The following is a 26,048-nucleotide window of genomic DNA, read 5'->3' on the forward strand; positions in this document are numbered from 1 at the left end:
ATCTATCTATCTATCTATCTATCTATCTATCTATCTATCTATCTATCCACACGCACTCATATAAAAGTATCATAGGAATTAAGGAGCTTTATGTTTTTCATGTAAGCATGTATAGAGAATGAATAATATCTAAGATTATTCAGGACAAAACTAGAAATGGCTCCCTTTGCTGACACAAAGTCAATTCATTAAAAAAAAAAAAAACAGTACTAGTATTTCTAGTCTTCATTGATTGTTGGTTTTTTCACACATTTAGTTTCATTTATTTCTTATGGGGCTATAATTAGACTTTCATTATCAGGTGCTTTATTCAAAATAAATGCTTTTAAAATCTATAAAATAAATTTAAATATCTCCTTGACATGATCTCTTACGACGTTTTAGCTAAAATGAAAGCATTTTTCCTTAAAAAAAATCAATTGCATAAGAGAACAGATACATAGATGATAGCTGAATAGATAAAACATTCAGCAAGCATTTGTTCTGTGCCCAGAACTGTCATAACTACTGATGATATAAATGTAAGTGAGCACAATAGACCTTGCCTTCAAGGAGATTATATTCTAATACAGAAATGTGGTGCATATGTGTATATATTTAATTAGGCTTTACAGTTTGGTAAATTTTCTTGATTACATAGGGTTCTTGTCTAACAAGAGAAAAGCAATAAATGTACACAAAGTAGAAGATATTTTTATTCATTCTAGAAAATATTTTATATTGTCCAGACTGTGATGTGCAATAAACATGACTAGACCATCAGTACATGTATCTTAAACAGGCATTGCAAATGGCAGTGAATTAGATCTAGTACCAATAATGAAAAAGAATTAGACTGAAAAGTGCAGTTATTTTAAATACTCCAATCTTCTCTTTGAAACAATTGTATCTGTTATTGTTTAGTCATTTTTCAGATATACCTGACTCTTTGTGACCCCTTTTGGCATTTTTTTTAAAGCAATCGGGGTTAAGTAACTTGCTCAAGGTTACACGGCCAGTTATTTCTGGGTGTGGTGCTAAGTATCTGAGCCTGGATTTGATCCCCAGGTCATCCCAACACTGGAGCCGGTGCTGTTACTCACTGAGCCACCTGGCCGCCCCTTGGCATTTTCTTGGAAAAAATACTGGAGTGGTTTGCCCTTTCCTTCTCCAGCTCATTTTACAGGTGAAGCAACTGAGACAAACAGGTTTAAGTGATTTGCTGAGGGTCATCACACATATAGTAAGTGTCTGAGGCCAGATTTGTACTCACAAAGATGAATCTTCCTTATTCTAGATCAGGCACTCTACCCACTGGACAACCCAGCTGCCCCTGAAACAACAGCCCATATATCTAGATATAGATATAGATATAGAATTTATAGATAAAACAATCTAGATCTAGATTGCTTTTCGGAGGGCAATTTGGGGATAAGTAGCTTGCCCAAGGTCACATGGCTAGTTTTTGTGTTAAGTGTCTGAGGTCAGATTTTAACTCAGGTCCTCCTGACTCCAGGATCAGTGCTCCATTCACTGCACCATCTAGCTGCCCCAACAGTCCATATTTTAATACCAATATTTTCCTAGTGATATTATATGGAAATTGAATATAAACTCCCAAAATTTCTGGAGAAACAATGTTGAGAATCATTCAAAGGATGAGAAGAGAGAATTCATATAGAGAATGTCATGTTAAACATAATAGAATAAAGGATAATTGATGGAAACCTATATATACCATCAATATCCACATGATATAAGGAGATTTAGATTTTTCCAAACCAGCACAGTTGATAAACCGCATCTGGTATTTATATGGGAAGCAATACCTGGGTCACACTTAATTGATAGATATAAATGGAACTGTATGTAGACGGCATGCACACTGACATTACTACAAATCTGTCCAACAGCTGAAATAGAAAAAAAAACTTGGCTACTTTTAATGAAATATAGGGGTTGTTAGTTGTTTGGTTTGTTTTTTTTTTCTGTGAAGAGTGTGTAGTTTATTTCAAAGTAGCACATATCATGCTACATACATATTTATGTAATATGTAGATGTATATATGTGTATATATACATATATATACATAGATATTTGTGTAAGATAGTATTACAAAGAACAGCAATACTTCATAACACCTTTGTTTCTAACCCTAGTGCCAAAAGGCAAAAGAATGTATCTAGAAATATATTTGAAGCCACCATAATTCACCAAACTCACAAAAAAATTTTGAGATTTATTCTCTAGGCCTAACGCTAGCAGTACTTTCTGTAGTTCTTCAGGGCTTTCCAGATTTCTTCTTTAGCCAAATGATGCCATTAATTTCTCCTTTCTGTCCTCCTTTTTCATTTCATAAAATCATAGATTGTTAGATTTAGAAGGGTCCTTAGAGATCTTCTGGTCTAACTCCTTCATATCATAACTCTAAGGAGTCATGTTTCAGTAAGGGATAAAGGGTCTTGTCCAGGGTGGATCAAATAGCTCATAAGACAAATACTAAACTAGACTGAAACCCAGGTTCTTGAACTACTTTTGCTTTGCATAACACTGATTTTTTTTCTTTTTTGTTTACTTATCATTCAATCCTTGCAGGCCCTCTCTTAATTTTTTTTAGAAACAGGTGACTTTAGAACTGGAAGAATGTATAGGGCCATTGCCCTCATTTTACAAATGAAGAAACTAAGTTGAGAAGAGCCTCATTTACCTTTGATTACATAGATTATTAGTGGAAGTATAGGAAATAGAGGATTTAAAAAACAATTTCAATATGACACCAGAACTTAAAAAAATCATTTCTTTAACTATATCTCTTATTTTCTCATCTAATTATTCTATTTCCATCTCCCTTATTTCTCTTCGTGTGTGTGTGTGTGTGTGTGTGTGACTGTATGTGTTTGTATAGGTATATGTTTGAATGTGCATGACACCTGGAGCAGAGAATGCTGGCAAAGCAGGATTGTTGTATTAATAATGAAGCAAAAAAATTGACTTTTTTACTTCTGATAAATCGTCACAAATGTGAATTTTCCTTTACGACAGATAGATAATTTGGGAATAAAGAAGTAGAAAGTAGTTATGGCAATTCAAAGTAATGCAAATGAAAAGAAGAAAATAGATAGCCCTAAATTCTTCTTGGAGTCAGTAATCCTTTTACTGTAGGAAGATTCAAAGTTTTCTATTATTAAATTGACATACAGTCTCCTTGGATTTTTCCTTTCAGCTCATGTCATGGAAAACAATACTTGGCTTATGTAAATTAAATATAAGATGGATTTCAGGGTCATTTTCTAATATTCCTATTGCTATTTATCTTCTCCTGGGAATAATGCAAGTAAACTTGTACTTAACCATAGTTCCTCATATATAACTAGGTGGTAATATGCAAAGCCATCCTGCACTTGGAATCTGGAAAACCTACATCTGAATTCTAACTTAAATGTTAGCTGCATGACTACGCAAATCACTTAAACTGCTCTCAGTTTCAATTTCCTCTTCTATAAAATGTGAATAATGAAAGCACCTAAACTCCCAAGGTTGTAGTGAGAATATCTATCTATCTATCTATCTATCTATCTATCTATCTATCTATCTATCTATCTATCTATCTATCTATCTATATGTGTGTGTGTCTGTCTGTATACACACATATTATATATGTGTGGGAGTGTGTATGTGTGTGTAGTGCTTTGCAAACCTTAAGATGCTATATTAATGACAGTGTGTGCGTGTGTATGTGTCCTAATACACAATTCAGGAAAATCTAAATGGCTGCTAACACAGTGAGAAACTTCTCTCCAAAGACTCTATCAATAACAGGATTTTTTAGGATTTCTTCTGTTCTTATGCCAAGAAGTTAAGTAACAGAGGTATCTACAAACAGAAATAATCAGAATCCTATCCAAAATGCAAGAAGGAAAAAAGAAAGGAAAAGGAGCAAAGGGGTTTGTATATATTGTTGATGCTTACAGGCAAAACTTTTCCAAATACTCTTATCTGTCACTGAATATATTGATGAAGCCTAGAGAAATGAAAGTCACATCAAAGGATGTCTAGTTTACCTAAAAATTATAGATTGATTTGAAGAAACAATTATGTTTCATAAAGTTATATTTCATAATTATTCTTCAAAATTATGCTTAATAATTTCTCTTCAATTTTACAATGCTATTATTAGTTAACAAAGAAGCATTTATAAGCACCTAGTACTTCTAGGCACTAGGGATACAATTAAAAGTGAAATAATTTAGGGGCGGCCAGGTAGCACGGCAAGTAAGAGCACTGGCCCCAGTGTCAGGATGAGCTGGGATAGAATCCGGGCTCAGACACTTAGCACCCACCCAGAAACACCTGGCCGTGTAACCTTGAGCAAGTTACTTAACCCCAATTATTTAAAAAAAAAAGTGAAATAATTTTTCCTCAGTGGAAAGGCATGGAAAAGAGATAGGATATGGATAGCAATAATAATGAGGATCATCATCATGTTTATAGTGATAACATTTACATAAAACTTTAAGATCTTCTAATGCTTTACCTATATTATTTAATACTCACTATAGCCATGCAAGAGAGGTGCTATTGTTATTTCCATCATACAGGTGAGAGAACTGAGGTGCCCAGGATCACACAGCTAGTAAATGTCTAAAGCAGAATTTAAATTGAATTTTGGTCTGTCTACAAGTTGAGCACACTGTTTACTAAAGCCATCTAGCAACCTCTAAATTCCCTTGGTAATTATGTAAAGTTCTGGGATAATGCTTAGAAGAAGGCAGAATACCATATAGCCAGACCTGTCCAAAGGAGATGAAATGCAATAATAAAGCTTTCCAATGAAATTGAGAATGGGGAAAACTTCGTTTAAAATACACTGAGTAAAAAAACCAAATGTTTTACCTATATCACTGAAGGTTGAATTAAGTGTATGGTTCTTCATAATAGAAAAGATGTCAAAAGACTATTCTTGGAGTTGTAATATTTTTTATTACCATGTTATATTATTTTTCTTTTTAATTGTGTGAGTGTTTTCAATGTTGTTAGAGAAAATGGATAACTTAATGTCATATTTTGTTGGATATGCCATATTTAGCAATTGCTCATATGAGTGAACACAGAGAAGCCTAGTTCACATGAAAATGATATTCAACTGCCTCCATCTAACCAGAGAATGCCATTGATAGAAAATTACCTTTGTTCTTTAGAGAACCATATATGCCTATGGCACAACCAGTTTCACTAAAGAAGAAAGAAGTACAGATTATTAGTATTTTAATATATCATAAAAATCTTATGAATGAGAAGTATTCAGGATGTGGAGACAAGGATGAATGAAATCTGTATTGTGGGAGGAATTATCTACATGAATTAGATCATGGATACTTTGAAGCATTTGTCTTAAAATGTAAAGGTGTTAAAACTCTTCATAAATCATACTTATGTTTTGCTTAGTTACTCCAGATTTTCTTCTTTCCTCAAGAACTTTCAAGGCAATGGAGCTGGCTATAGGACATCAACACTTGTATAATGATGTATGTAATATTTTCATTTGTAAGAAAATACACCTTGGTTTGGCTCATGCAAAAATTGCAAAAAATTGGAATGAATAAAAGCACTTTTTAAAATAAATGGTTGATGGACAAATGTTGTGTTCAATAATTCAGTATGCAAGTATTAATTTTGGCATGGAACCTAACAATTACTTCAGTTTTGTGGAAATCATTTTTTTTATTCATATACACACGTTTTGTGTTTTAATTATATGAGAGATTCAAGGTTTCAAAAAATCACAAAACTTCAAAAGTTTTCCAAGAATTATTTTTTAAATGTGGGAATTTCTATTTCTTCTATAATGACAATAAATTGAAGGAAAAATTCTTCATTTCTGCAACTTAGAAGATAGCATTATCTTTCTTTTTTTTCTTATTAAGCATCATGGAATATCATAACAAAATGGAACCGTGATAAACCCCTAATTCCCATTTTAAAGATGAGGATACAGACAAAACAGGGAGATGAATTATTCAGAGTTATACAATTAGTTAGTGGTCATGCTTCAAGGCAAAACCCAGGCAGTCTGCATTCTTTTCAATGCATTATACTTCTCCATATAAATATCTTGAAATAAAATGGGCAGCATTTCTTTTTTAAGGGGGGGATAAGTTATGCCTTCAGAATTCATATCAAAAGAATAATGAATGATCCTTGAGAGGCTATTCTAAGGCATTTTTGTATTGCATGATTCACCTATTAATTTGAAAGGCCACATGAATCACATTTAATAATAATAAACATAATAGAGTGAAAGTATATTGATTTATGTATAACATAATATCATCACTTTAGTTACCCATAAACTTTATTATTATTATTAACTTATTATTAAACAATTCCATGTTATCATACATATTCTTTTTATTCACACGGTGCACAATTTTAGCCCTATATATTATTTTAAAAAGTTATTTTAGTGCAATTGGGGGTGGTATTTAAACATATATGAGAAATATCAGTACAACTGCTCCTACTTATCAGGACCAGATAAAATCCCAGATCAGCACTACCGAAAAAAAAGAGATTATATTTGTAAGCAAACATAATTTGTTATAAAAAAAATCAGTTCTTAGCTGTGTAAATAATGAGAATGTAAAATCAATGTTTTTATTGTCCCTTCTCAGAGCCTAATTCTAGAATTCTCAAAAGAGTTTATGTGAAAGATATTTGCCAATCACAAACTAATCTTTAATTAATTAGCTCTATAGGTATGTATGGAGTAGATCATGAGTTCAAGAAAAAAAAGTTAATATTGCTTCAATATTTCAAGATTTTGTGAACTTACTCATGACAATGATGCTTAAATCAATAGATACTGTAAGAATTATTATACAGACTTTTTAAGTTTCATGGACTAAAATGAATTATCACATTGTGGTTGGACTTTATTAAAAGAGTCTGTAATGGGGAATCAAGATTCCTGGTTTCAAGTCTCTGGTCTTCTACTCAATCACCAGTTGTGTGATCTAGGATGGGTTTTTTTTCTCATCTCTGAGCCTCTTATATAAGATGGAGATCACAATAGCCACATAATCTTATTACCAACTGTTCTGATGCACTCTGTAGACAGTAAAATATTCTAAAAATGTAAGATGTTATTTTATTACTTTTTGTTACTGATATTTCTTCGTCTTTATATATACCACCATATATCCCCTTCTTCAGTCTTCCCAGTTCAAGACTCTGACTATCATGGTGTTTAATTCCATCCCATCTATAGCCTCTCTATTTCCATGCCCCCCCACTACACTAATTAGGACAGGATAGAATGTTACAATGCCTCATCAGTAAGAAAATACAGTAATTTGAAAGAAAGGTTTTTAATTATTTACTAAAAAAAATGATTGGAAAATTTATGTTGATCAGTATATAAAATTAAGTTGAATGTGTAGCCTGTAAAATACACACAAAAATGTTTATACATGCATATCTATATGCATGTGTATATGTACACATATGTTTTGTATAATTGATAGGTGCTACATATGGAAAATGAACAGATAAGAATTGCATAGCAGGAGAGTACATCAGGGAAATGGCAGTATGCTTTAAATGATCTATAATGTCTCAGTCTAGCACATACTTTCTTCTATGTGTATTATATAATTTTGGTATTGAAACACAGACTGTCCTAATGTTAACACAACACAATCTTTAAAATAGAAATACAGGGAGAAAGAGAAATAGGAAAAAAAAAGCGAAGTAACAAATACGTGCGGAGAAAAAAAGTATCTAGCAATAGGGACTGGTCCACAGTGTCAAATGATTCAGAGATATCAAGAGGGACTGAGAAATCACTATATTTTGCAATCAAAAGACAATTAAAATATTGGAAAAAATAATTAAAATGGAGTAAAGACGTCAGAAGCAAGATTTCAAGGAGGTAGAAGTAATGGGGGGGGGTAAGGAATTAAATGAAATAGTATGAATAGCTATTTTTAGGCATTTGGTTAAGAAAGGGACTAAATATCATCCTTTCCACTATAATCCACACAATTTACATTTTTAAAAATATTTTTCTTTAAATTCTATATCTACTCATTATTCAACAAATTCTTTAAATAAGAATATGTTTTGAGTACCTACTATGTTATTATCATTGCAATATATCTACAAGGGGTACAAAAGCTTATGATAGGGTTCTTGGTCTAAATCAGTCAAGGAATAAAAATTTTATATGAATTTTCCTTAACATCTAGGTCTGATAGCATTCTTGTTTAACATGTCTTTGTTAGTTCATTAATTTAATCCACTAAAATGATGCTTATTAGCTCCAAATTTTATAATACCATATTCTAACATGCAATTGATAGTTAAATTAAAATAAAATAAATTATTTTGTGGTAAGACACTCAATAATAGAAAGCTTTATTAGAACTATTTTTTTCTTATTTTATAACTTTACAGTAACTTAAGTATTCTCTTATTAGCAAACATATTATTTACTATAAATGTGATGTAAGTGGATAGATTAGTGGATCAGTGATATATAGATAGAGAGATGGTGATAGGTAGATAGAGATAGATGACAGAAAGAGAGAGAGAGAGATATTGAGATTTGTTACCATTATCTTAATCTTAATTTATGTTTTTCTTTTTTGTGGGTCTCAGTAAACTTCTCTGTAAAATGAGTTTGGAGCATCTGACTCCACAGTCATAACTGTAAGGTCATGCTCTATAATGATATGAACCTTTTTCTCAATTTTTCTCTCGCAAAACTTTGAATGTTCCCAACAAGTTTATCCACATATTTTACTTTCACAACCACCTTTGAGGTAGGTACTGTTATTCTTCCCATTTTTACAGTTGAGAAAAGTGGGCAAAGAGAGGTTAAGTGACTCACCTAGGGTCACATACCTAATAAGTCTCTAAGACTGCATTTGAATTCATTTTCTTGACTGCAGGCCTACCTGTCTATCTACTAGCCCATGGTCTCAGTCTTTCACTATCTTCCAATTAAAACTATTACAAGAAAAAAAAATCAGCAAAGCAAATTCTTGTGTTGGCTATGTTTACAAATACATGTCTCATTTGGGAAGTTAATTGTATCTTTTGTAGAAGATGTATGGAAGAAATAATTTTCAGACCTCTAGGTTCTTGGTTTATCATTGTATTAAAACTTTTTAAAGTTGCTTATTTTTTAAATAATGGTTTTGTGATTGTTTACATTGTTCTTCTAGATCTGCTTAGTTCAATCTGAATCAATTCATAGAGGTCCCATTTTTTTTTCTGAAACTTTCTATTGAATCATTTCTAATGATCCATTAATATTTCATTATATTCATATACCATAGTTTGATTAGCCATTCTCCAGTTTGTGGGTACCTACTTAGTTACCAAATTGGGAATACGAAAAAAGAGGTGCTATATTATTGTACATATCTAAATTATCCTTTATGTCTTTGAAATACCAACATAGTTATGGTATACTTGAGTAAGGTTATATAGTATAATTATATATTTTTATTATACAGTTGAGTAGGGTTATACATTATAGTTATATATTTATGACATATTGTTGGGTATTCACTTTTAGTAACTTTTGGGGTATAATTCCAAATTTCTTTCCATTTTAGTCAATTCACAGCTCTATCATTAGGGCACTAGTATATCTGTTTTCTCACAGTCCCTCCAATAATTTTTATGACAACTCTTCTGTTATTTTTTCATTGAGGCAAAATTTGTATGGGGCAGAACTACAGAGTTGCTTTATTTTGACTTTCTCAAATTATAAGAGATTTGAACATTTGTTTTACAGTTATTAAGAGCTTAGATTTCTTCCTTTGAAAACTGAATGTTCCAATCACTTGATCATATATCAACTGGAAAAATCTCTCTTATTCTAATAAATTTTAATCTTTTTCTTATGTATCTTTCAAATGACACTTTTACCAAAGAAATTTCCTATAAAGTTTTCTCCCTCCATTAATGTTGCCCTTTAAATTTTAACTTCTTTTTATTTGTTTGAACAAAATCATTTTAATTTTACATAATAAAATTTTATTTTTTTTGTGAGGCCCTTTCTATAACTTGCTTAACCATGAATTCTCTCCATTTCCATAGATCCCACCTCTGTGTTCACAATGTGACCTATTATATCTGACATTTTTCTACTTGGTGTTTATCTTGGTGTATAAGACGAAATGTTCATCTAAATCTAATTTCTGACAGAATGCAGTCTAATTTTCCCAGAAGTTTTGGTCAAAGAGTAACTCTTTCTCTCATTACTTGGAATATTTGGATTTATCAAAAAGTCTTACTAAGATATATATATATGTATGTATATATATATATATATACATATATATATATGTTTTGCCTAATCTGTTCCACTGAATGACCACTCTATTTTTTAACCAGTACAAAAATCATTGTTGTTGTTGAGTCATTTCAGTCATGTCTGACTCTTTATGACCCCTTTTGGGGTTTTCTTGCTGAAGATATTGGAGGGATCTGCCATTTTCTTTTCCAGCTCATTTTACAAATGAGGAAATTGAAGCAAACAGGGTTAAATGATTTGCCCTGGGTCACACAGCTAGAAAATATCTGAGGGCACATTTGAACTAAAGCCTTCCTGACTTTCAGTCTGGTGTTCTATTCACTGCACCACATAGCTGTCCCAAATCATATTACCTGTAATACAGTTTTTGATGTTATTGATAAAGCCCTTTCCTTTCCAGTTCTTTTTTTTTAATCACTTTTGAGATTCTTCATTTTTTTTTTGTCACATGAATGCTGTTATTTTTTTCTCAATCTGTAAAGTTTTGTAAAATTGATACAATGCTAAATGAATTAATTTGCTGTTTTTATTGTATTGGTTTGTTCTACCCTCAGGGATTTTATAGCTCTCCATTTTTTTTTGCTTTTATTTGAGCAAAATATTTTAAAATTATATTCATATAATTTTGGAAAGTATTTTGGTAGATATTCTCACAAAATTTTATATCTTCTGTGTATGTTTAGAATGGAATTTCTTCCTGATGGAATTTATTGGTAATATATAAGAATGCTGATGATTTATTACGATTTATTTTATGTTCTGAAATATTGTGATATTTGTCATTAGTTACATTTACTTTTAAGTTAAATTCTTAGGGATTTTTAATTAAATAATCACATCCATTAGCAAAAGTAGCAACTGTGTCCCCTCTTTATCTAGGCTTATTTCCTCAATTTCTTTTTCTTGTCCCTTGAATTTCTAGGATTATGCTAAATAGCAGTAGTGATTGGGCAGTTTTAAGAAGCAGTAGTAGCACAGCAGCCACACCCCAGTAAACTCTTTCAGCAGAGGGACTAAAGAAGGTTGTGGGTAACTGAACTCTCAAGCCTTTTGGTGAATTAGGAGGGTGTCTATTTCAAGCATGTGAAGACTTCCTGTGCTGGAATGGAGGATGAGAACAATTTGTTCCAATGACCATGAAGGTGGCTGAAGCAAGTACTGTGGAGTCTTTAGAGCTTGGTTAGACATTGAAGACAAGATGATCCATTGCATACTGAGCCATTAACAGTCACCTTGGCATTTGTTTTGCCACTGGATTCCAACAACTGGAATAGAAAACAAGGCCAATAACTTCATGCAACTCTGCATCACTTAAATACAATTTATGTGTGAATGAAAAGACGGCACCCATGCCATTTTACCATTTTTACCTATATTAAAGTCTTGTGGTAACAGAAAAACGACAAGACAGGACAATGAAAGCTCTAGTCACAACCCCAAACACAGGCAGGGCAGGTCATAGAGTTGTCTTTTCATGGGAAACAGCCCTGGCATTTGAAAATCCTCTGAGTAACTTAGCAGCCTTCTCTAAGGACCATACTGCTCATCCCCTGGTATGATGAAGAAGATAGAAAAGGTGCCCTAAAAATTGGCTGCTTCACTAATTCTTGCCAGCTTACCACAGTCAAAGGGGGATCATATCCTGTGGTCAAAACACACAGGTACAAAAATGTACAAAATAACTTTTGGGAAGATGATTGTACTCACCATTGGTATGTGGAATTTGAACACATTTATGGACAGCATGAAAGACAGTAGACCTGAAAGACAAACAGCTTCTGTAGTGACAGAACTCAGCAGTTATCCTATCCAAATAGCAGCCCTGAGTGAAATGAGGGTGGCAAATGAAGGGCAACTTACCCAAGTAGAAGCTGAAAATAGTTTTCTGGAGTGGCTATATTGATGGGGAGCACCATGAAGCTGACGTAGGTTTTGGAATTAAAACTAATCTAGTCGACATGCTTGTATGCCTCCCAAAAGGAGTGAATGACAGGTTCCCAAGAATGTGATAGCCACTTAGAAGAAAGTGCTATACTACCATCATCAGTGCCTATGTTCCCACCATTACAGACCCAGATAAAGTCAAAGAAAAATTTTACAAAGACTTCATCAGCAATGTACCTAAAGAGAATAAGCTTATAATTCTGGGTGACTTTAATGCCAGAATAGGAACAGACTATAAGTTAGTAGGTATCACAGCCTGAACATGTCCTCATGTGTTCCTGACTCTAAGTCCAGAATGTGGGATTCCTGTATCAACCCTACATATTAATATAAATAAAATCTAGTCATAATGTATAACCTTTCTAATGTGTTATTGTAACCTATATATATATTTTTAAAGTTTGTATGAATTTTCATAATGAGATGTTGGTCTATAAATTTTGTGCTCTGGTTTACTTCTTTCAGGTTTTGGTATCAAGATTATTTTGGGGTGATAGATATTGGGAAAGTTCCCTCTTTTCCTATTATAGCATCTCATGTAATATTGGAAATATCTATTCCTTGAAAGTTTGTTAGAATTCACTTGTAACATCTGACATTAGAGTTTCCTTTATAGCATGTTCAATTTATTTTTCTAATATCACACAAAAATACTGTATTTCTCCTTTTGTTAATATAAATAATTTATATTTTTAAGTATTCATTCATCTTCTCTGTCTTGAGTTTTTTTTAATTAATACATGCAATTTCATTTTCCTTTATATTTAAAAACCATACTAGCTGTTTATCTTGTTTTTCCCCCTATATAACCTTCTAGATTTATTTATTTGTTCATTTTTTCTTTGACTTTTATTAATTTCTTCTGCAATTTTCACTATTTCTTATTTTTGGCTCTGTTGTAGTGGGGTAATTTGTTTTGTTCCCCTCTTTGAATTGTGTTGCCAATTCACTGATTTGTTTTTTTCTCTCTTAAAAATTTATCCAAAGAAGATCACTTAAATATTCCACTCTCTTCTTCCTCCTTAATTTTTAAGTGTGGGAATAGTTGGGAAGTCAATCACAGAATTATAAAGGTAGTACAGTCTGATGAGAATTCATTATCTTTTTATGTGTGTGTATATGTGTACACAAACATTTCTGATTCTCTTTGCTTGACTTTGTGTTACTATTATTATGTATTATTATTATTATTATTATTATCATCATCATCATTAATTTACAGAAGGGAAAACTACAGGTGATATACATGCAATGACTTGCCCAGAGCAACACAGTAACCATTTGAGGCCAGAGTTGAGTATGTCTTCCTGACACTAAATCTATGATTATTACAACAAGGTACATTAGCTATTTCAATTAATATTTTGCAGTTACATTTTGAAGGTCTCTATAATTATTCTTTGTTAATGATGTTTCATTAACAACTTTAATGTATTTTATGGGTTTTCAGATAGAAGAGAGATTTCACTAGTTCTTTTTAACCCCAGAAAGCAGAACTAAATAGAAATTGCAAAGAGGCAGATTTAAGCTTCATGTAATGTAGAGGCTTATAACACTTAGAAGTTTACAAAATGAAATGTGGTGGTTTAGGAAGGGATATGCTGTTTTTCTTTCTTATGAAGCATTTCTAAGCACAATTCTTATTTAGTTCCTTGTTAAATGAGATGACCTTTTATCTCCCTTCCAACTCTGAGATTCTATAGTAATCTCATTTATATTTGTTTTTCCCTTATTCTTAATGGGTGATACTCCTAGAAGAATTTAGCATGCTTAGTGTTCCCAAAATAGCTGATGTGAAATTTAACAAGCCACTGCCATTTACATATCATTAATATTTAGCTAGATCATTAATATAACATTAATATAAAAAACTCATCCATAAAGAAAATTAATTCTTTCAGGTCACTAAATAATTTAATATCAACTTCCATAACACTAAGAGACTGACTCTACCTATAAAATGTCTCATTAGTTAGTTTCTTTTATAATTAAATTTTGTTAGGTTTTAGTCTACATATCTCATTTCCACAAGATTTTGAGTTACAAATTTTCTCCCTGTCTTTCCCCTACCCACCACCCTAAAACAGCAATCAAACTGAATATCCCCTCCCCCAATCGCCTCTCTCCTATATTTTCCCTCATCCCCTCCCCTCTGACTTTCCAGTAGGGCATGGCAGATCTCTATGCCCCAGTGCCTATATATCTTATTTCCCAGTTGCATGTAAAGTTATATATATATATATATATATATATATATATATATATATATATATATTAAACATTTGATTTTAAAACTTTGAATTTCAGATTCATTCCCTTCCTCCCTTGTCACCCACCCTTACTGAAAAGATAAGCAATTCAATAGAGGTTGTACATGTGTAGATATGAAAAACTTTTCCATAAGGGATATATTGTGAAAGACTGACTATATTTCCCTCCATCCTATCCAACCCCCCACTTTTTCTATTCTCTACTTTGATCCTGTCCTTTTTCAAAAGTGTGTGCTTCCAATTTCCCTCCCCCCCAGACTGCCCTCGCTTCCATCATCCCCCCTCTCATCCCCTTCCCCCCTACTCTCCTATAGGGTGAGATACCCTATTTAATGTGTATGTCATTCCCTCCCTAAGCCAAATTCAATGAGAGTAAGGTTGACTCGTTCCCTTTTGCCTTCCTGTTCTTCCCCTCCATTGTAACAATTTTCTCTTGCCTCTTCTTTATGAGATAATTTACTCCATTATATATATACCCTTCTATATACACATGTATATGTGTATATATATATATATACATATATATGTATATTTCTATTCCATTCAACTATTTTCATACTGAAAAAAGTTTCATAAGTTACAATTATCGTTTTTCCATGTAGGACTGTAAATAGCTCAACATTGATAAGTTCCTTATGATTTCTTTTCCCTGTTCACCTTCTCATGCTTGTCTTGCTTCTTGCATCTGAGTATCAAATTTTCTATTCAACTCCGTTTTTTTTTTTCATCAAGAATGCTTGAAAGTCCTCTATTCCATTGAATGATCATATTTTCCCCTGAAACATGATACTTAGTTTTGCTGGGTAGGTGATTCTTGGTTTTAATCCCAGCTCTTTCAAAATATACAATTCCAAGCCCTTCATTCCTTCAGTGTGAAAGCTGCCACATCCTGTGTTATCTTGATGGTGTTTCCACAATATTGAAATTATTTCTTACTGGCTGCTTGTAATATTTTCTCCTTGATCTGGTAACTCAATAACATGGTTATAATATTCCTAGGAGTTTTCTATTTTGGATCTTTTTCAGGAGGTAATAGGTGGATTCTTTCAAATTAATTCAGGTATCTGTGAATGAAGGAAAATGATTCAACACCTAACAAAGAAGAGGACACTGATGAAGCAGTGGATTTTGAAGAGAATAACAAAACACAATATTCTCCTCTTGGGTGTTCTATAAAAGAAGTGAGAATTATGACAGCTGAGTTAGTGGCCTACACAAGCAGAAATAGCTCTAGGAATAGAAAAAACTTGCATCTGCAGTGGCAAGTCTCATCAATAAAAACAAAAGAGAAAAAAAAAAACTATTTCAGAATGCAAATACACAGAAGTAAATGAAAATATGGAAGAGAAGAAAAAGTAAAAACATTTTAAAATATTCACTATACAGGCAAAATTTGTTGATCTTGGAGAAAGAATATATAGAGACAACCTCAGCATATTCTCAGAAGAATATACCAAGTATAAAAACTTGAACACTATAATGTAAGAAATAATGAAAGAAAACTTCCCAGAAGTTTTGAAAATGTCAAACAAAGCACTAATTAAAAAAAAAACCAGCAACATTGTTTGCCTCTTCATGAGAAAAAGGAAAAGACTACAAACTTTAGCAAACAAATAAATCCATAGAGAAACTACAAATTTTAAACAGACCATATGTAAGGGTTATGGGATTTAAAGATCTTCCATGCCCCATTGGACGTGCTGACGTAGCAGGAAGGGGCGGAGCAAGCGAAAGCCAGAGAAAGCGAAAGCCAGAGAAAGCGAAAGCCAAGCTAGCGTTCCTGCGGTGGCTGGCGGTGGTGGCAACGGTGGTGGCAGCAGCAGAGGCAGCGGCAGCGCGAAGACCTTTTTGAGTTAGGACTGCTAAGGACTCCTGCTGAGGACTGCCAGGGGCCGGAGCTGCTGGGAGCACGCTTCCAGGATGCTGGGTGGTTGCTATGCGTGGGGAGAGGAGGACCTTTGCCTGAGGTAGCCTGTTCTGTTTTAAAGGCTTGAAAATGTGGGTGCTTTCTACTTTATCTACCTGTGCCAATGTCATAACTACTCTGATGGCTTTCACTTTCTGGTTTTGGGACTCAGTCTTTTGGTATCTTAATAAATTTTCCAGCTTATTCCGTTATATGACAAGCATGATGTATTTTGTGATGGATAATTATATCAGCCTATCTGTAATCTCCATAGGCATTGTGAATATGGCATTGCTGATACACCATAAGAAATATCTTCAATTATAAAGACAAAGAAATTTGAATAATATGAGACTATTCTGCACCAACCAGGAAATTTTGGAAGGAATAGAATAATGGAGCTCTAGCTACAAACCAGTTATTTTTTAAATGTGAGTTTAGATATAAATAAAAAATGGATATTCAATAATAAATAATTTAAAACAGTAACAGAAAAGAAAATCATCCCAGAAGACGTTATTTGCTTCTTTGTTTTATCGACAATCTTCTCCAAACACCCTCCCAACTCTAGTGCCTACCAGCTGTTAATTATGGACTATTCATCCTCCATAGATCCTACTTTGCATATTTTGCATGTTGTAGATCTTAAGCTCACTTTTGCCACTTTTATATCACTAGTGCCTAGCACAGAGTTGGTAAATAGTAGGAACGTAATAAATGTTGAATGATTAATTCTAGAAACATCACAGACTAAAGAAATTCAGAAGGTGTTATTTAATGTAACAGTCAAGGACAGCAATAGAGTGATAACAAAGAAACCAATAACAGATTTATTTTGAAATATAGTAATGGAGACAGGCGTAAGTTGTCAATGAGGTGGAGGTGATGCTGGAAAGGTAAGACTGAGGTTTTAAAGAATTATCCTTGCAATATCCTACCTAAGAGTGAATCACTATTGCTTATGGGACTAAATTACAAAATAGGAAATTGAATTGAAGAAGCAAAGTAGAAGGATAAAATTGAGTCTATACTCTGGTCACGTTAGAAATGAAGGGAAAGTGACTTTTGTGGACTCTCATAAAGAAAAGAGAGTACAGAAGAATGGGTGAGGAGGTGGGAGAGGGATGGTAAAATTAAGGAAAAAGGAGAAGTATTATTTCAGTGGAGGGAGATGTACCAATGTGGCAATTATGAATGTTCCCATTCAAGAAGAGAGATGTTTTGTGATGTGGAAAAAAGGGACTTTGTACCAAGTGTTGCCTTTGGGGATTTGGTGCCTAAAGACACAATTTGTCATGCCTCAGGAGTGGCGGGAGAAATCTGAGTTCCTAGGGGCAACTGGCATCTGTGGGATTTTGAGAACATAGACCCAAAGGGGAGAGTTCAATACAAATTTGAAAGGAATATGACCAAGGTAAGATTTAGGTTCAACTAATTGCATGATCAAGGATATGTGAAGGTCTTGGGTAGGGGGAGGGGTTTTACTCCCAAAATGTTTTCTTCACTATCACTTAAAGGAATTTACATTTTACTTGGCAGTTGTAGAAAAATTCTTTGAGGAGAGGGATCTCCTCAATAATTAGTATTACATAAGGAATACAGAGAATACAGAGAGACTAGATAGTATATGGGCCATGAACCAGATAATGAGAGTTTAATAGTACAAAGAAAGGAAGGATGAATATGGTAGAGAATGAGAGAGAGAAATTTCTGAAAAAGAAGTGCCCAAAATGCAATTAACAACAACTATTTTTTTGGATAAGTTAAAGGAAGAAAAGGAAGGGGAATTCTACTTATCTGAGAGAGGAAAAAAGGGAGGAATAATTACATAATCAGTTAAAAGTAGGATATTAAAGGATCTATTTTTTTTAGAAATTCTGGGCAAAATTACAAAGGGAACAGAGTATTAAATAAGGGAGGGAACTTGGGGTTGAGTAGAAGAGATCCAGAGAGAATAGGGCTTTAATAAAAAGACCAGGCTAAAGTAATTGAAGAGACATAGTACTATGTTTACAATGGAAGGTGGGAAAATTATGACAAAAAAAGAGACAAATGGAAGAAAATATGAGCCTAATTTTTATAACTTTAAATATGATTAAACAACTGAATGCAATTTTGAAAAGAGTAACAAAATGCCTTCCATTTGATCCAGCCTGTCTGTGCTAAGAGTTTCTAAAGCATTCTGAAAATATGTTTATGTATTCCTGAACAAGATGGAGAAGTTCAGAGGTAGTTGCCTTTTTTTTACATTATTCCTTCTGATATATTTTGCTATGTGTTTACTTACATACAAACACTCATACATACATACAAATGTATAGATATTACATGCCTACACACATATATAATGAGAACACATAGCAAAACTATTTCTTTTAATACAAAATAGACTAGTATCTCAACAATAAAAATTAAAATACATAATAAAAACTCAAACTACAGAGACATATGTATGTATATATGTATACATACATATTCATATAGATTTTATTTATATATTACACAATTTCCTTAAACTATGGCCTACAGACCATACATACATATATGTCTATGAAAATAATAAGCATAACTTTTTTTCAATTATACAATCATAAAAATATAAACAATAAAGTAATACTGTGTAATGTCAGTCATGGCAGCACACCTAAGTACTACTACTGTGAATAAATTCAACGGCCTAATTACATAGTATAAGGAACTTTTTATTCATTTAGTAATAATCTAAAGCACAATAATCACAACAACATAACATTAAAACTTATTACTAAGGTGGCCACATATTCTTAAACAAAACATATTATTCAGTATATTTTATAGCATTCGTCAGAATCCCCACACAGCATATATTATTGCATTCAGTAGCATTCCCCAAAATTCTTGTTTACTCAAGCAGCAGTCCCAGGCTAGGTTCTTCCCTAGCCTGACATATCATCCTTGAGGAGTAGCATAGAATACAAACACCATCCACCCCTAGGTCACAGTAAGTCACAATATCCTGAATTAATATATATTGTGAAAAAGAGAAAATAAATAATGACATCTTAATGATTTCTCAAAGAACAAATCATGGAAAGAAGTTTGAATTCTGAAGAGAATTATAATAAGACAACATAGCAAATTAATAACTGTCATTAAAGTCCTTAACAAAAATGTTAAATCTCTGAATAAATATCAGAGTAGGGCAAATACTGAGCTTAGTCTATGAGTATTAAAACTAGGGGGAAAAAAAGTAAATTAGGATCATCCAAAGAAGACATCTTTAAAATAAAAAAAAAGATAAAACTTGAAAAAATTCATAGAAACTTAGAGCTTTTTATTTTTTACTGTGTCCTGGATATTATTTTAAAAAGCAAATAATTAACTATGTTAATAAAGGAAATATAAATAAAATAAAAAATAAAACATAAACAATAAAAATAATGTTACTTTACAATAAGCACAAGTGAAAAAAATTGAATATAATGCTCATAACTATGTGTCAGAAAACAGAATGTAAGTGTAATTGAAAATTACCTATAAGAATTTGAAAAATAAATGAAGAAAAGCAGATATTAAATGACTCAGACTCATAGAAAAAGAAGAAATCAACAAATCTTTAAATTAACTACCAAAAGTGGGGATGGGGAAAGTCTTGACAAAGTGAATTTAGTGGTATATTTTATTAAATATTAAAAGAGGTCAATATCTATTTTACACAAATTATCTTCAATAATGAAGAAGTCCACTAATATCTTTTATAAAACACATGTTCCTGATAACCTCACCAGAAGGATAACAATAACAAAAAGAACCATAGACTAATATCATTAAGAATGATTTAGGTGACATTTTAAATTAAAGTTTTAGCAAAGAGATTCCAACACTATATTCATCATCATTCACTATCACCAAGCTATAATTATACCACATACCCAAGGATGAGGTAATAAAACAAAAAAAATATATTATTAATTATATAAGAAAAATCTATATAATTTTATCAAGAGAAAAACATTCTTTGGCTAAATAAAACATTCATTTTTGCTAAAATACATATACAAAAAACCTGTAGTATATATGTGCATGCATATTATATACAAATACATGGAAACATTGAAATTTGTTTTAATAATTATGGAGATAAACTAAACATGACCTCTTTCCTTAGTGTTGTTTCACTACTAGAATATAGTTATAGACATAGTTATGATAAGAAAAAGAAATTAAACTAGCTAGTTAGGTAGCTAGCTACCTAGATCAAAAAGGAACTGAAGTTATGCCTGGTTTGGAGATAACATAATATTTTACTTCAAAAAGAATATGTGTAACTAATTTTAAAAACTAATCACATCAATTAGCAGCTTCAATAAAAAAAACTGATATAAAGTAAATTTTGGAAAAATAATCATTATTTCTATGCAAATATAATAAAACATTAGTTGAAAAAGATCATTAAATTACTCTTAAAATAACAAGATATACTCTCTATCCCATTCTTAGAGAGGGGAAGAAACAGTGAGAGAGACAGACAGAGAGCAAGAGACAGACAGAGAGACACAGAGAGAGAGAGAGATTTAAGTGCAGAATATACATACATATTAACATACATACATGCATTACATTCATGTATACATATGTAGCACCAAGTACCCCAGCATTCCCTGGGTGACTGCCAACACAGGTTCTTAGATCTGCTTTTCTAAAGCAAAGCAACTCAAAATGGCTTAAAATCTTACTTTAATGAATCAAACATATCATTTACCTAGTTCAGGGGAAAAAGGTCAGCACCCCAAACTTTAGAGTATACAGACAGAAGTTACAAAACAAAGAAACAATTCAAGCAGACAGGCTTCTAAACTGTCTGACCATTACATATCCATACCTAATCACAGTTACCAGACAGGGAAGTATCAACATCTGGGTTTTCAAGGCTCTCAATGACTGCCCAGAGTCTCATCTGGTCAAATCACATAACACTTCTCAAAGTGAGCCCCAAAACAAAGTCTCACATCAGGGATTATATAGCCTTCTCCTGCTTCAGAGAATGTAACAACCCTGTTGACCCACTGCCCAATCACAAAACACCAAGGTGTGGGCTTTCCTGAAAAACAAGTCTCCCACCACAGACTCCAGGTGCACTTAACATTCCTATAACAACATAAATACTGTGCATATTGAAGAATGGATTCTCAGTGAGAAGTAAGGTTAGATGGCCTCAGAAATCTCTTAGTTTTTTTAGCTCCTTGATTCTGTAATTTTTGTGATATGTCCTTTCATTTTCTGTCCTCTTTTGTACAATCATTAACTTGATCATCTCTCATGTTTCTTCCAGCTCTGATCAATTGGATCAATGAGTACCAAAGTTCTTAGCATCAGGCAATCTTTCTATCACTGATAAAGTATATTTTATGTGCAGCCTATCTACTGTGTGTTAGGAAACTTCAAGAATCCATGATATTTTTTCATATAGGAAACACTGTGACTAATGGCAAAAGCAAACATTATTTGGCTTGACAGCTACTTTTACCATGGTCTGAACAAAAAGAAAAAAATAACCACCTTGCATCCATTCTGGTGATTAGCATCTTTGAACTTAAGTAGGCTGGTCAATCAATCGGCATGTATTTATAAAGTTCCTACAAAGAGTTAGGCACCGAAGATACAAAGAGAGATGTGACAGTTTCTGCAATTAAGGAGGTAATAATCTAGTCAAAGGAGACAACAGGAAAATACACATACACACATTCATATATCTGAACACATGTATATATACAGAAACAGCACACACGTGTGCATATATGCATATAAATTACACATATGTATAATGTATAAATACAAAAATACACATGTGCACATGCAATTCACATGCATGTGCATTTACATAAATGTGTGTGCATATAGCAAATAGAGATGAGAAAATTGTGAGGGGAAAAGCACTAATAATTAGGGAGATCAAGAAAGTTTCCATGCATAAGTTCAAATAAGTTGAAATGGAAAGAAACAAGAGATTCCAAAAGATGGAAGATGAAGAAACAATTCATTCTAAAGATGTGAGACAGTAAGTGAAAAGGTATGAATACAAGAGATGGTATTCCATTCATAAGGAACAGTAAAAAAAAAAAGTTCAATTTATCTGTACAATAGCATGCAAAAGCAATAGCTATCATTTATATGGTGTTTAAATGTTTAGTCAATGTTTACAATTATTATCTCACTTGATATTCATAAGAAAGCTGAAGGAATGTTATATTATTATTCGTATTTTATAGATGAGGAAATTGATACTGATAGAGATTAAGTGACTTGCTCACTCACAAGTAAGTACCTGATGTCACACTTGAACTCAGGTCTTCCTGACTGTGGTCTAACACTTCACTGCATGACCTAGCTGCCTAAGAGAAGAGGAGTAATGTACAATAAGATTGGATAAATAGTTGAGAACAATGGACTATATGTAATTATCAAATCAAAGATTTATGTTTGATCTAAAAAGTATTAGTAGAGGCATTCTGGGAAGAGTAGGACAGAAATTTTCAGTTTTTCCAGATTTCCTCCACAGGCAGGAAAGTGCCATGAAATGAATAAATAACAGCAAAAATAAAGGAGTAAAACAAATATCCTTCTAAAACAACTTGAGAGGACCCCAGACAAGATTCCAGGGTTTGAGGGTTGACTTTGGTGAAGTATAAATGCCTTTATACTGATTCCACTGAATCAACAAACAGTAGACCCTTAGAGAAGCAGATCAGGTCTCAAGAAATTTCACCTCATGATCTTTTAACTTTACAGATTTCCATCTAAGGAACAGTAGAATCTGAATAGGGGATGGTGGAAGAACCCCAGGCTCCTGGAAGCCAGGTCTAGTTGGTGCTGACTAGAAGTGATGTAGGTCTGTAGCTATTGGCAAGGAGGAGTGAGACAAGCCTGGTGATTAGAGTACCACAGGGAGCAAGAACATTTTTGAGACAGCATAGCTGGGCCCTAATTGTGTCTTAAAGGAGTTTGTGTCTGCAGACGGAATTCAGGAGGACCTGAGGCCTAGAAAAACATTACCCACAGTTTGGGATCAAAACTTGAAAATAATAATAATGATAAACTGCTAAAATATGTCAAATTAAAAATAATAATAAGTAAGCAAAGAAAAAACGAACCCAGGTGTATCAACAATGCAATATTCACAACGCCTATGGCAATTATAAATATGCTGATGTGGTTATTAATCACGCAATATACCAGGCTCTCTATATGGGGGATAAAGCTAGAACATTTATTAAAATACCAAATAACTGAGTCCTAAAACCAGAAAGTCAAAGCCATCAGAGTAGTTATGAAGCTGGCACACATAGTTAATGTAGTAAACACCCACATTCTCAAGCATTTAAAGCAGAACAGGCTACCTCAGGCAAAGGTCCTCCTCTTTCCACTCACAGCAACTGCTCAGCGTCCAGTGCTCCCAGCAGTTCTGGCCCCCCACAATTCTGGTCCCAGGAAGTCCTCAGCAAGAGTCTTTAGCAGAAATTCTGGCTGGCTCAAAAAAAAAAAAAAAGGGGTTCGTGCCTCCACCTCCACCTCGGCTGCAACTGCTGCTGCTGCTGCCGCTGCCACCAGTCACCACAGGAACTCTAGCTTGGCTTCTGCTTCCTCTAGCTCCACCCTTTCCTGCTTTGTCAGCAAGTCCAATAGGGCATGGAAGATCTTTAAATCCCATAACCTTTACACCAGGGTGGCTAGGTGGCAAAGTGAGTAGAGCACTGGCCCTGGAGTCAGGAGGACCTGGGTTCAGATCTGGCCTCAGACACTTTACACACACACACACACAAAACTAGCCGTGTGACATTGGGAAAGTCACTTAACCCCAACTATCCTAGCCTCCCCCTCAAAAAAAAAAATCCTAGATAGTTACTTTGGTGTTAAAGAATATCTGGGTTCATATTCAGAGGAAGATAAAGAGACAAAAAAAATGCCACTCCTATTCCAAAGAGAAATGTCAAATGGTCATAAACCTAAAAATAACTGTTGGAAGAACTTAAAAAAAGAATTCAAAAATCAAACAAAGGTCAAAAAAAAATTAGGGGGGGAAATAAAAGTAATCCGAGTATATTATGAAAAGAAAGTTTTCCAATTCAAAAAAGAGAAAAAAAGTCATAAGGAAGAAAATAACTCCTTGAAAATTAGAATTGGGCATGTGGAATCAAATTATATTTTAAGACACCTAAAAATAAGAAAACCAAAAAAAAAATAGAAGAGAATCTGAAATATCTCATTAGAAAATAACTGATCTGGAGAACAGATTGGGAAAAGATAACATAAGAATTATCAGACTACCTGAAAGTTATGACTAAAAAAAAATGGATACAACATTATAAGAAATTATTAAGGAAAATTGTCCTGAAATTCTAGAATAAGAAGGAAATGTACAAATAGGAAAAAAAATCCACCTGAAAAATATCCCAGTAAGAAAAGTTACAGACATGGCATAGCCAAGTTTCAAAATTACCAGGTTAAAAAAAATATATCCCCCCCCAAAAAAAGTAAATATAAATACTGCATAGAAAATCTGACCTAGCAGCTTCTACAATAAATGACTGTAGGTCTTGTAACATTATATATTTTTTCTTTTTCTTTTCTTTTCTTTCTTTTTGGAGGGCAATTAGGGTTAAGTGACTTGCCAAAAGTCACATGGCTATTAAGTGTGTCAAGCATCTGAGGCTGGATTTGAACTCAGGTCCTCCTGATTCTAGGGCTGGTGCTCTATTTATCATGTCTCTTAGCCACCCCAATACTATATTTCAAAGAGCAAAGGAGCTGAGGTTGCATCCAAGAATAACTTATTCATCAAAGTTGAGTAAAATCCTAAATGAAAAAAAAGGCCTTTTAACAAACTGAAAGACATACAGATATTTGTAATAAAAAGACCAGAACTCAATGGAAAATTATATATAAAAGATCAAGAATAAATCAATGGAAATCATTAAAGAATAATTATAGAGCACTGATATAGGTTAAACTGTTTATTTATGATATATGAAAATGTTCTTAATATTAGCGATTATTATTAGTAATAGTGTCCCTAAAACTGTTATCAATACTAAGGCATTTTGAAAGAAAAGTTGAGGTTGAGTTGTGGATGATCAGATAATTCTAAAACAAAATTGGGTAGAAAAAGATTAAAAGGAGAAATCCCATAAAAACTGGGTGTGAAGGGAAGAACTAATACAGAGGAATGAGGTCAGGGTGGAGTACTGGTAATATCAGAACCTTACTCTTACCTTGAAAAGGAAATAATTTATATTTCTGAAGAGGTTTATAGGTCTTCTGGACTTCTAGAGAGATGGGAAAACAGAGAAAGGGAGAGAGAAGGATCTATAGAAGGATGTATAGATTAAAATTAAGAGGTTGGGGTGGATATATAAGGGAGGGACTTTAAGAGGGGTGAGTAAACTAAAGCATAAGAGAGTAAGTAGACCATATAAGATAACTGAGATGGGGCAAAAAGTAAGGTTGAGAAAGAAAATAGTAAGAATAAGATGAAAGGAAATTCACAAATGCTAATTATAACTTTCGATGTGAATGGGATGAATTCAACCATAAAACAGAAATGGATAGCAGAATGGAATAAAAATTAGAATCCAGCAATATGCT

At 33.0% G+C, this 26,048-nt stretch overlaps 1 pseudogene; it reads right to left on the bottom strand.

Annotated features, from left to right (window-relative positions):
• LOC138156070 (Y-box-binding protein 1 pseudogene) overlaps positions 1–24,114 on the bottom strand; it is a 54,242-nt pseudogene extending 30,128 nt beyond the window's left edge.
• Positions 24,115–26,048: the final 1,934 nt, after the last annotated feature.

Source organism: Petaurus breviceps, unplaced genomic scaffold (assembly GCF_028583685.1).
Source record: "Petaurus breviceps papuanus isolate PSGF00001 unplaced genomic scaffold, PetGlider_PUasm1.0 98, whole genome shotgun sequence".
NCBI lineage: Eukaryota > Metazoa > Chordata > Mammalia > Diprotodontia > Petauridae > Petaurus > Petaurus breviceps.